The sequence below is a fragment of the Nerophis ophidion genome, linkage group LG02, assembly GCF_033978795.1.
Source record: "Nerophis ophidion isolate RoL-2023_Sa linkage group LG02, RoL_Noph_v1.0, whole genome shotgun sequence".
Taxonomy (NCBI): Eukaryota; Metazoa; Chordata; class Actinopteri; order Syngnathiformes; family Syngnathidae; genus Nerophis; species Nerophis ophidion.
In genome coordinates this window covers 78179378-78191899 of record NC_084612.1, presented here as the reverse complement: position 1 = coordinate 78191899, position 12522 = coordinate 78179378, and the positions used below count along the sequence as shown (strand labels likewise).

The 12522-nt window shown below is 40.5% G+C and overlaps 1 long non-coding RNA gene across 1 annotated transcript; it reads left to right on the top strand.

Annotated features, from left to right (window-relative positions):
* The first annotated feature begins 6181 nt into the window (after positions 1 to 6181).
* LOC133535268 (uncharacterized) lies at positions 6182 to 8151 on the top strand. The gene is made up of 3 exons (XR_009802189.1): positions 6182 to 6245; positions 6855 to 6916; positions 8003 to 8151. It is a non-coding gene; the product is annotated as an uncharacterized LOC133535268 (long non-coding RNA).
* The last annotated feature ends 4371 nt before the right edge of the window (positions 8152 to 12522 follow it).

The window sequence follows — 12522 nt, the reverse complement described above, 5'->3', positions numbered from 1 at the left end:
AGACTTTGAGTGGTGATGGTGCAGCCATGTTGGCCAAACAAGGACTTTGAGTGGTGATGGTGCAGCCATGTTGGCCAAACAAAGACTTTGAGTGGTGATGGTGCAGCCATGTTGGCCAAACAAGGACTTTGAGTGGTGATGGTGCAGCCATGTTGGCCAAACAAAGACTTTGAGAGGTGATGGTGCAGCCATGTTGGCCAAACAAAGACTTTGAGTGGTGATGGTGCAGCCATGTTGGCCAAACAAAGACTTTGAGAGGTGATGGTGCAGCCATGTTGGCCAAACAAAGAATGACAATGAGCAGCTTGCATGAATCCAATTGATTCTTTCCTGACATCTTTCTGGTGTTCAATTATTGAAGCGCCTCAGCTGAGAGTCTCTCTCCTCCCAGAGGACCGCCACAAAACTGTCACTGGCACTTCTCCTCCCGGCAGACGCTGCAAGTTTCCTCTTGGACTGCAGGGAAGATCCGCCCTCAGGGACCATGACAGGAAGGTCACGTAGAGGGCGTGTATGAGCGCCACGTGTCGCCTCTTCAAGTGTCCGCCCTGTAGGGCCGCCGCTAAATGACCAGGTTGATGATCCATCAGGACTTGGTGTCACCGTCACTTCTGTCCTATCGCCGTTCTGCAAAGTCTTCTTTCGTTCTGTCCGTCAGAGATGCTGAACTTTGTCACATCGTCAGTGAGGAATTCTCTTTTTATAGAAGTTCATGTTTGCTGCCTGCCTGCGTTTTAAGGCTCATTTTTAGTACAAGAACGGACAACATTTTTAAAATAAAATTCTGCTTCGAGCCTAAGACAAAATGTTGTGTATCAAGATATCAATTACAGTATGATAATTTATATAGTAGAAGCATTTAAGTCTCACCTTAAAGCTCATCTGTATACTCTAGCCTTTAAATAGACCTCCTTTTTAGACCAGTTGATCTGCCGCTTCTTTTCTTTCTCCTATGTCCACCCCTCCCTTGTGGAGGGGGTCCGGTCCGATGACCATGGATGAAGTACTGGCTGTCCAGAGTCGAGACCCAGGATGGACCGCTCGTCGGGACCCAGGATGGACCGCTCGCCTGTGTATCGGTTGGGGACATCTCTACGCTGCTGATCCGCCTCCGCTTGAGATGGTTTCCTGTGGACGGGACTCTCGCTGATGTCTTGGATCCGCTTTGAACTGAACTCTCGCGGCTGTGTTGGAGCCACTATGGATTGAACTTTCACAGTATCATGTTAGACCCGCTCGACATCCATTGCTTTCGGTCCCCTAGAGGGGGGGGGTTGCCCACATCTGAGGTCCTCTCCAAGGTTTCTCATAGTCAGCATTGTCACTGGCGTCCCACTGGATGTGAATTCTCCCTGCCCACTGGGTGTGAGTTTTCCTTGCCCTTTTGTGGGTTCTTCCGAGGATGTTGTAGTCGTAATGATTTGTGCAGTCCTTTGAGACATTTGTGATTTGGGGCTATATAAATAAACATTGATTGATACATAAATAATAAGTACAATAATATCAGGATTCTTTATGCTGGTCATATTTGCACGGGCGCTTGTTGCTACGCAGAATTTGTGCCAAAAAGCAACATGTGCCAGTTGGTCATGCTGTTTCTTGACCACTGGAGGCAGCACACAGCAAAGAAAGGACCCCACAAGTCGGTAGCAACTAAGTTTCACACATAAACTATGGAGATGACTACAAAACAGCACTTGATGCGTTCAAAGGACTCCGGCTTATTAGTGATCCCCAAAGCCCAAAAAAAGTCTGCGGGCTGTAGAGCTTTTTCATTTCGGGCTCCAGTACTCTGGAATGCCCTCCCGGTAACAGTTCGAGATGCCACCTCAGTAGAAGCATTTAAGTCTCACCTTAAAACTCATTTGTATGCTCTAGCCTTTAAATAGACTCCCTTTTCAGACCAGTTGATCTGCCGTTTCTTTTCTTTTTCTTCTATGTCCCACTCTCCTTTGTGGAGGGAGTCCGGTCCGATCCGGTGGCCATGTACTGCTCGCCTGTGTATCGGCTGGGGACATCTCTGCGCTGCTGATCAGCCTCCTCTTGGGATGGTTTCCTGCTGGCTCCGCTGTGAACGGGACTCTCGCTGCTGTGTTGGATCCGCTTTGGACTGGACTCTCGCGACTGTGTTGGATCCATTATGGATTGATCTTTCACAGTATCATGTTCTCATAGTCATCATTGTCACCGACGTCCCACTGGGTCATTATTGTCACCGATGTCCCACTGGGTGTGAGTTTTCCTTGCCCTTATGTGGGCCTACCGAGGATGTCGTAGTGGTTTGTGCAGCCCTTTGAGACACTAGTGATTTAGGGCTATATAAGTAAACATTGATTGATTGATTGATTGATGTTACTGAAATGAAGATAAAAGTAACTTTTTAGATATAATAGTGCCATCTGTTGCATCTGTCTGGACACTGTGCCACTTTACCACCCGTCAGGATACACCCATACTTGCCAACCTTGCCAACCTCAGAAATAGGGAGATAGTCAAAAGGGCTGCTATATATATATATATATATATATATATATATATATATATATATATATATACATATATATATATATATATATATATATATATATATATATATATATATATATATATACATATATATATATATATATATATATATATATATATATATATATATATATATATATTAGGGGTGGGCAAATCAATGCGTTAATTATGAGTTAACTCATCAATCTATTAACGCCGACAATTATTTTAACGCTAATTTGCGTATGTTGTTTACATGCTTTTATTTTGTTAACGCCTTTTCTTAACAAGATGGCGTCGCCCGGCGTGGAGGGGCTCTTGGTAAAGATGGAACATCTGGCAAAAATACCGGACAATTCTGCAAATGTCATGGCTGGCTTACAGCGTGGTCACTCCGGGATCACTTACGACCGCCAGACAATTCTGGATGTGGATAGATCGGGCCGTTTTGGACTGAATGAGGCGTGCTTGCTAGAGCGGCTAGCTAGCATGGGAATACTTTGCCGGCTACATCCAGCGGCCTGTGAAGCAGCGGAGTATATGTGTTGTCTGTCTATTTATGAATAATGCAGACCAGGAGTGTTGGCTGAGTTCTTAACGTTTGCTTTCAGAGCGTGCATATCACAACATACAAGATGTCGTCATGGCGACACAACCTATACATGCTCCTCACTCCTGTTGCATGCTGGGTAGGGTAGTTCTTTTATCCACTGGCTCATAACATCACAATATAGTACCATGTATATGATGCCTTCAGTTTATCAAAGCACCAAGCAAACCATCGGAAAATTCCCATCATATCAATTCCTAGATATGGTTATAATTATTTTAAGTGCACTACGCAGAATAAACACAACATTATTAATATTGCTACTACGGATCATTTGATCCAAAATTCCCTAAAACAGCCCACTACCTATAATTAGGATTTTTTAAACATAATAAAAAAATGTTTCTGCTGTTACCTCAGAAATTGCCTGTTCAGATGTTATGATTGTGGCTCAGAGATTTGTATGTAGATTATATTTATTTTCCATAACAAACAGGATAACTTAAATACCCTGGCAGTGGCAATAAGCTTAAATGTTTGTATTTACATTTTTTGAGTTGATTTTCATAAAATATGCTTTTTAACTGCTACTGTTTAACAAGGACTGATTTAAATTGTGTTTGCACAACAAATGTTTTGGCGCTTTTGTTCATGTGGGAGAATATTCCAATAAAGGTGCACTACACACTACTTTTGAATTCATTACTGGGCTTTGCGTATACAATGCAGTTAATCGCGATTAATCGGACAAATAATGCGATTAACTTCGATTAAAATGTTTAATCGTTGCCCAGTCCTAATATATATATATATATATATATATATATATATATATATATATATATATATATATATATATGGTTGCCAGTCATGGTCTGTGTATACAATCATTAATAAATACTAAAAACAATACAGAGGAGGTAAAACAAATATTGTTAAAGATAAAACACAAATTGCAGTCATTTGTAACAAAATGTTGTCGATTTACTTGAGGTTGCACTACACGGGCGGTTTGGACTGCGTAATAATAAGCGTGTGTGTGTTTGTGTACGTGTTTGCATGTGCAGAGCAGTATGGATATTTAACTACACTACCTTTGCAGGTCTGGATGATTGTTATGTACTTTTTTATCCAAGCAAAGATGGTTTTACTTTAATGTCGTCTTTGGCGAGGCATGTTTTAAAGCACAGCTTGCAGTGCAGCACTTCTCTGTTTAAAGCGTCACCTCTATTGTTAGTTTTGAAGCCCAAATACCTCCATCTCCATACTGCGCTTCACACACCCTCTTTATTCACCAGGATAATTGACTTTATTCGACATTCTTCCCCTCCTCGCTGGATTTGATTTCTGGCAGCATGGGAATGAAAGAAAAAGTACATGTATTTTTTTTATTGTGTGTGTGCATGCGTGCCTGCGTGCGTGTGTGCGCGTGTGCGCGTGTGCGTGTGTTTGTGTGCATTTATATATATATATATATATATATATATATATATATAAATGATAAATGGGTTGTACTTGTATAGCGCTTTTCTACCTTCAAGGTACTCAAAGCGCTTTGACACTACTTCCACATTTACCCATTCACACACACATTCACACACTGATGGAGGGAGCTGCCATGCAAGGCGCTAACCAGCACCCATCAGGAGCAAGGGTGAAGTGTCTTGCTCAGGACACAACGGTCGTGACGAGGTTGGTACTAGGTGGGGATTGAACCAAGGACCCTCGGGTTGCGCACGGCCATTCTCCCACTGCGCCACGCCGTCCCTTATATATATGTATATATATATATATATACACATTTATATATATATACATATATATACATGCATACATACATACATTATATGAAAATATATATATATATATGTGTATATATGTGTATATATGTGAATATATATGTGTATATATGTGTATATATGTATATGCATATATAAATGTACATATATATATATATATATATATATATATATATATATATATATATATACATATATAAATACAAATAATGAATAATAATAATGTATATTTTTCTTAAACAAACCACTTAAGTCATCATTTTTGCTCATAAGAAACTTCTCAATGACTTTGGCTCCAGACTTCTTCTGAAGTGTGAAGCTGTCATTACTGCCACAAGTGGTGGAAAAGTGTACAGCACACAGCTGAGAAAAACATACATCTTGGCGCCCACAGCCTGACATTAGGCCCGAGTGGTGAAGAAACATTGCTGCATGTCATCTTTGCAGCGTTGCTAAAACAACACAGCAAATCATCAGCGGCGGCGGCGGCCATGGCGACGAGCCGCCCCTCGTTATTCCTTCCCCGTCTTCTCCGGGGAGTCAAAGGCTCCGGAGCGGTTTGCATCAATCACGTCTCCACCGTCCAGAGTAAGTCTTGTTAGAATATAATTGGCTGCTCTTGTAGGCGCCATTCATACATTGACAGGCCACAATCCCACAATGGCCGACACACTAACCTTTCCCCACTCGCCACTAAATGGCGGCTGAAGACGGAGAATTGTGGATTGTCCTCATTTCTAGCCAGCATTACTGGCTGCACAACATCCACCTGCAGACTTCAACTCCTCTTATTCCTGTTGTGCAAAAGCATGAAGGACAATCCTCAAATGTGGAAAGTGAGGACATCTTTTGTATTTCAACACCTCCCAGATGGCCCAAACTGGGATGAAGAGCAGCTCCTTTCTTTCTGCTGCAGGATGAAGACGACACTCGCAGTGACTGACACTCAGCTGACAGGTGGAGCGCCTCCGTTGTGGCAGCTACACCTGTCTCCCCGCCGCACCTCACCTGAGACCAGGCAGAAGGCCCTTAAAGGATATGACATCTATTTTGGAGGCCTGTGGGAAACTGCAACAACACACAAAGAATGCCATTACAATAATAATATTCCCTTCCCCTCAATAAATATATATCATTTGTGAATATGATTAAAATATGTTTCTCCTGCCTTTTTTTCCTCTTGTTTTCGTACTCCCCTCCCCTCTTGTGTCTGTAAGTCTCCAACCTGGTCATCAATTGCAGGTGTGCTGCCAGTCTTCCAAGCCCACCTGCTTCCAATCAACAACCTGTCTGACACCCTGGATCTCCACCCAGCCAGTGCCAGTTGGTCCGTGGTCTGTGGTGCAATCAAGTCTGTGCTCACTAACTCTCACCTTTGCCCTGAACCTCTTGTAAGTCCTGTATTTTTGTGTTGGTGGACAGACTTTTGACCCGGTTTTCCTGGAGATGTTTTTTTGTCACTACAGATTTATTTTCTCCAGTCATTAAATATAGATTCGTTTATTAATCTGCACTTGGATTCTTATTTTTTTTTAAACCACAACAAAAATATGAATATATAACTTAGGTGTTGCTTTAAGGTGTCTGCAACAAGGCAGTAAAACAGCTGATCAAACAAAACAGAAGTCATTGTAACGCATGTGTCAAATACAAACATTTGCAAAGACTATTAGGCTCTTGCCTTTCTATTTACTCTTTGCGCGCTTCCTGGTCACGTGACCGCCACAGTCCAATCAGCTTTAGTTATATGCCGGTAGCCGGAAGTGACTGGTATGCTCTTGCTCTGTTTACTCTTCGGGAGCTCGGTGGCTCTCCCTTGTCACGTGGCCGCTGATGTCCAATTAGTGGTGCTTATAAGCCGCTAGCAGGAAGTAGCCAGGAGACAGGACGTGAAGGGAAGGTTGATTGTATTTCTGCTCCAGGTAGCTTTTAAATCTCGCTTTCACCTGAAATATTGTGCTGATGGAATTTAAACTACATGCCTATTTGTACCTTTATAGAGCCGACTTCCAGCGCCGGATTCTTTGTCATGAAACTGTGTTTGACTGTAGAAGCTGAGTTGGTGAGTCCATATTTATGACAATTGCACTTTAAGCATTCATTTTTCTTCATTGCAACATCTTTCTGGCATATTCTCAATCCTCCATATAAAAGGTTTATGACTTCAACTAATGATCACAATTGTGTATTGAATGAACTTTTATATGTGTTTAGATGATAAGCAGGTTTAGTGCACCGACTGCTTTGTATAGCTCATAATTATGCTGCTAATGGTTATTTTGGCATTTTATGGCATATTGTGATTCTGATATGTTTATTGATTTATATTGTACCACATTGAGGAAATAACTACAAATTATATATATATATATATATATATATATATATATATATATATATATATTGAATACTAATAATATATTATTGAATAATATATAATGAATACTTGATAATGCAATTGCTGTTATTTAAGTAAGATATTTTGTGTACACATGATTTATAAGAATGTTCCTGGCATTTTTTGATGGCGAGCTAAGGAAAAGAATCCTCTAGTCCAGTGGTTCTCAAATGGGGGTACTTGAAGGTATGCCAAGGGGTACGTGAGATTATTTAAAAATATTATAATCATAGCAGCAATTCAAAAATCCTTTATAAATATATATATTGAATAATACTTCAACAAAATATGAATGTAAGTTCATAAAGTGTGAAAAAAAATGCAACAATGCAATATTCAGTGTTGACAGCTAGATTTTTTGTAGACATGTTCCATAAATATTGATGTTAAAGATTTCTTTTTTGTGTGAAGAAATGTTTAGAAGTAAGTTGATGAATCCAGATGGATCTCTATTACAATCCCCAAAGAGGGCACTTTAAGTTGATGATTACTTCTATGTGGAGAAATCTGCATTTATAATTGAATCACTTGTTTATTTTTCAACAAGTTTTTAGTTATTTTTACATCTTTTTTTCCAAATAGTTCAAGAAAGACCACTACAAATGAGCAATATTTTGCACTGTTATACAATTTAATAAATCAGAGACTGATGACATAGTGCTGTATTTTACTTCTTTATCTCTTTTTGCAACCAAACATACTTTGCTCTGATTAGGATGTACTTGAATTAAAAAAAAAACATGTTGACAGGGGGTACATCACTGAAAAAAGGTTGAGAAGCACTGATCTAGTCCAAGGATGGGTTTTGGAAGATTCCAGCCAGGAAGCTCACCACCTGCTGTGTCTGGGCAGGTAAGAGACTCTCCAGCCAACACCTGCATCACATGGACTGTACTGACATCCTTTTTTCCAAGAACTATTATCTGAACTGAGATTTGAACAAGAGACATTGATTAGTTTAAATGGAATTGTGTACATGTGTATGGTACTTATGTTTTTTCTTCAAATTGCTTTCATATTGAATGGCCATTCAAGTAATTGTGTGAATAAATCTGCTGTCCATCACTAATTCTCTAATGGCTGTCAATCAAACTACAATTCAAGCTCTGCCTCTAAGAGTTGAAACTAGTCTTCTGTTCCTAGCACATAACACCCCATATATATATATATATATTTTGTTTTGCATTGTTTTGTAGCACATATGGGTGACATCATGGTCATGGACCCACTAGCTGCTGAAGCTAGCTCTCCAATCAGCAAAACAGACTCCACAGTGAAACAATACACAAATAATGCAACTGTAAGTTAATAATACTCACACAGACACATGTTAGCATGCTAGCTAATGTTAACAACGCTAGCTTCATGACATTGTGATAGCATGTACAAATATGCAGGAAAACACTCCCCCACACACCACACGTGGTGCGGGTTAGTAAATAAGAATTGTTTTAGTTATATTGAAAAACTTACAGACGTTGCTTAGAGGGCTGAATGAAGATTCCTTTCCTTCAATCATTATACTGTATTTCCTTGAGTTGCTGCAGGCATATAATATGAGACGCACCTGAAGTGTACTGTTTACATGAACTGATGACCAAATAAAAAACATTGGAAAAATATATATATAACTATCAGAAATAAATATTCTTACGTAGACTTTAACAAAATAAAACGTGGAAAATTACACACAAATGTAACATTTAGTAACACCTTTGTCGTCTCCCTAGAAAATATACAGAGGGAAATAAAAACGTGCAAAGGTTTGTTTAGATCTGCAGGGTGAAAAGAATATAAGACAGCTTGATAACATGCAACTCACAATATGTCAAACTTATTTTCATTTCATTTTGATGATTCTGGCTTACAGTTTATGTAAAACTTGTAATTGACAATCTCGGAAAATGTTGGTGTGAAAGGTCTCTTTGCCGTGAGGGTTCTCCTGAGTCCGAAAGATCCTCCGTGAGCCCGATAGACAGTTTGAACACAGTCGTTTTTAATTAAACAAAACAGTCTGGAATTGCTTTTCAGCAGTCTATTTTAGGCGTGTCGCTCTCGCTCTCTCTCCAGCTCCCAACTCCATCCCCGTTTCTCGTTACGGCTGCTGCTAATAAAGGCGACAGGTGATTAGATAACAAGGCCCACCTGGGCCATCTCCTCACCTGTCACTGTCTTTGAGGCCGGTGCTTGCACACCTCGTTCGCAGTCCTGCAGGCTACGTGCCCCTCCACAGTTGGGTTTTCAAACTATTTCAGCCATAATGATCCTCATTTTTACAAAAAATCCGAATGGATGGCTTTTGATACTTTGATACTGGCAGCATCTGATAAATATATTGAATTATCTTAGGATAGCATGCTAACCTAAGATAATCAGAGAATCTGGAGAAATCACTGCATGTTGGGGTGGTATAGCTTGGTTGGTAGAGCGGCCGTGCCAGCAACTTGAGGGTTGCAGGTTCAAATCCCGCTTCTGCCATCGTAGTCACTGCCATTGTGTCCTTGGGCAAGACACTTTACCCACCTGCTCCCAGTGCCACCCACACTGCTTTAAATGTAAAAATTAGATATTGGGTTTCACTATGTAAAGCGCTTTGAGTCACTAGAGAAAAGCGCTATATAAATATAATTCACTTCACACTAAGCCATGATATTACAGACCTTTGATCCTTCAGGCGCTACTGCATCAAAAAGCAACATCAATGTGTAAAAGATATCACCACAGGGGCTCAGGAACTCTTCATTAAACCACTGTCAGTAACTACAGTTGGTCGCTACATCTTTTAGGTGCAAGTTAAAACAAAGGGAAAGCCATTACATCAACAACACCCAGAAACGCCGCCGGCTTCGCTGGGCCCGAGCTCATCTAAGATAGACTGATTCAAGGTGGACAAGTGTTCTGTGGTCTGACGGGTCCACATTTTTAAATTGTTTTTGGAAACTGCGGACGTTTGAGAAAAGAGGAATATGTGTTATCGTGTGAAAGTGCGGTAGGCAGCATGTGTGATGGTATGAGGGTGTATTAGTGAACAAGACATGACTAACTTACACATGTGTGATGGTATGGGGGTGTATTAGTGAACAAGACACGACTAACTTACACATGTGTGATGGTATGGGGGTGTATTAGTGAACAAGACATGACTAACTTACACATGTGTGATGGTATGGGGGTGTATTAGTGAACAAGACATGACTAACTTACACATGTGTGATGGTATGGGGGTGTATTAGTGAACAAGACATGACTAACTTACACATGTGTGATGGTATGGGGGTGTATTAGTGAACGAGACATGACTAACTTACACATGTGTGATGGTATGGGGGTGTATTAGTGAACAAGACATGACTAACTTACACATGTGTGATGGTATGGGGGTGTATTAGTGAACGAGACATGACTAACTTACACATGTGTGATGGTATGGGGGTGTATTAGTGAACAAGACATGACTAACTTACACATGTGTGATGGTATGGGGGTGTATTAGTGAACAAGACATGACTAACTTACACATGTGTGATGGTATGGGGGTGTATTAGTGAACAAGACATGACTAACTTACACATGTGTGATGGTATGGGGGTGTATTAGTGAACAAGACATGACTAACTTACACATGTGTGATGGTATGGGGGTGTATTAGTGAACAAGACATGACTAACTTACACATGTGTGATGGTATGGGGGTGTATTAGTGAACAAGACATGACTAACTTACACATGTGTGATGGTATGGGGGTGTATTAGTGAACAAGACATGACTAACTTACACATGTGTGATGGTATGGGGGTGTATTAGTGAACAAGACATGACTAACTTACACATGTGTGATGGTATGGGGGTGTATTAGTGAACAAGACATGACTAACTTACACATGTGTGATGGTATGGGGGTGTATTAGTGAACAAGACATGGGTAACTTACACATGTGTGATGGTATGGGGGTGTATTAGTGAACAAGACATGACTAACTTACACATGTGTGATGGTATGGGGGTGTATTAGTGAACAAGACATGGGTAACTTACACATGTGTGATGGTATGGGGGTGTATTAGTGAACAAGACATGACTAACTTACACATGTGTGATGGTATGGGGGTGTATTAGTGAACAAGACATGACTAACTTACACATGTGTGATGGTATGGGGGTGTATTAGTGAACAAGACATGACTAACTTACACATGTGTGATGGTATGGGGGTGTATTAGTGAACGAGACATGACTAACTTACACATGTGTGATGGTATGGGGGTGTATTAGTGAACGAGACATGACTAACTTACACATGTGTGATGGTATGGGGGTGTATTAGTGAACAAGACATGACTAACTTACACATGTGTGATGGTATGGGGGTGTATTAGTGAACAAGACATGACTAACTTACACATGTGTGATGGTATGGGGGTGTATTAGTGAACAAGACATGACTAACTTACACATGTGTGATGGTATGGGGGTGTATTAGTGAACAAGACATGACTAACTTACACATGTGTGATGGTATGGGGGTGTATTAGTGAACAAGACATGGGTAACTTACACATGTGTGATGGTATGGGGGTGTATTAGTGAACAAGACATGACTAACTTACACATGTGTGATGGTATGGGGGTGTATTAGTGAACAAGACATGACTAACTTACACATGTGTGATGGTATGGGGGTGTATTAGTGAACGAGACATGACTAACTTACACATGTGTGATGGTATGGGGGTGTATTAGTGAACAAGACATGACTAACTTACACATGTGTGATGGTATGGGGGTGTATTAGTGAACAAGACATGGGTAACTTACACATGTGTGATGGTATGGGGGTGTATTAGTGAACAAGACATGACTAACTTACACATGTGTGATGGTATGGGGGTGTATTAGTGAACAGGACATGGGTAACTTACACATGTGTGATGGTATGGGGGTGTATTAGTGAACAAGACATGACTAACTTACACATGTGTGATGGTATGGGGGTGTATTAGTGAACAAGACATGACTAACTTACACATGTGTGATGGTATGGGGGTGTATTAGTGAACAAGACATGACTAACTTACACATGTGTGATGGTATGGGGGTGTATTAGTGAACGAGACATGACTAACTTACACATGTGTGATGGTATGGGGGTGTATTAGTGAACGAGACATGACTAACTTACACATGTGTGATGGTATGGGGGTGTATTAGTGAACAAGACATGACTAACTTACACATGTGTGATGGTATGGGGGTGTATTAGTGAACAAGA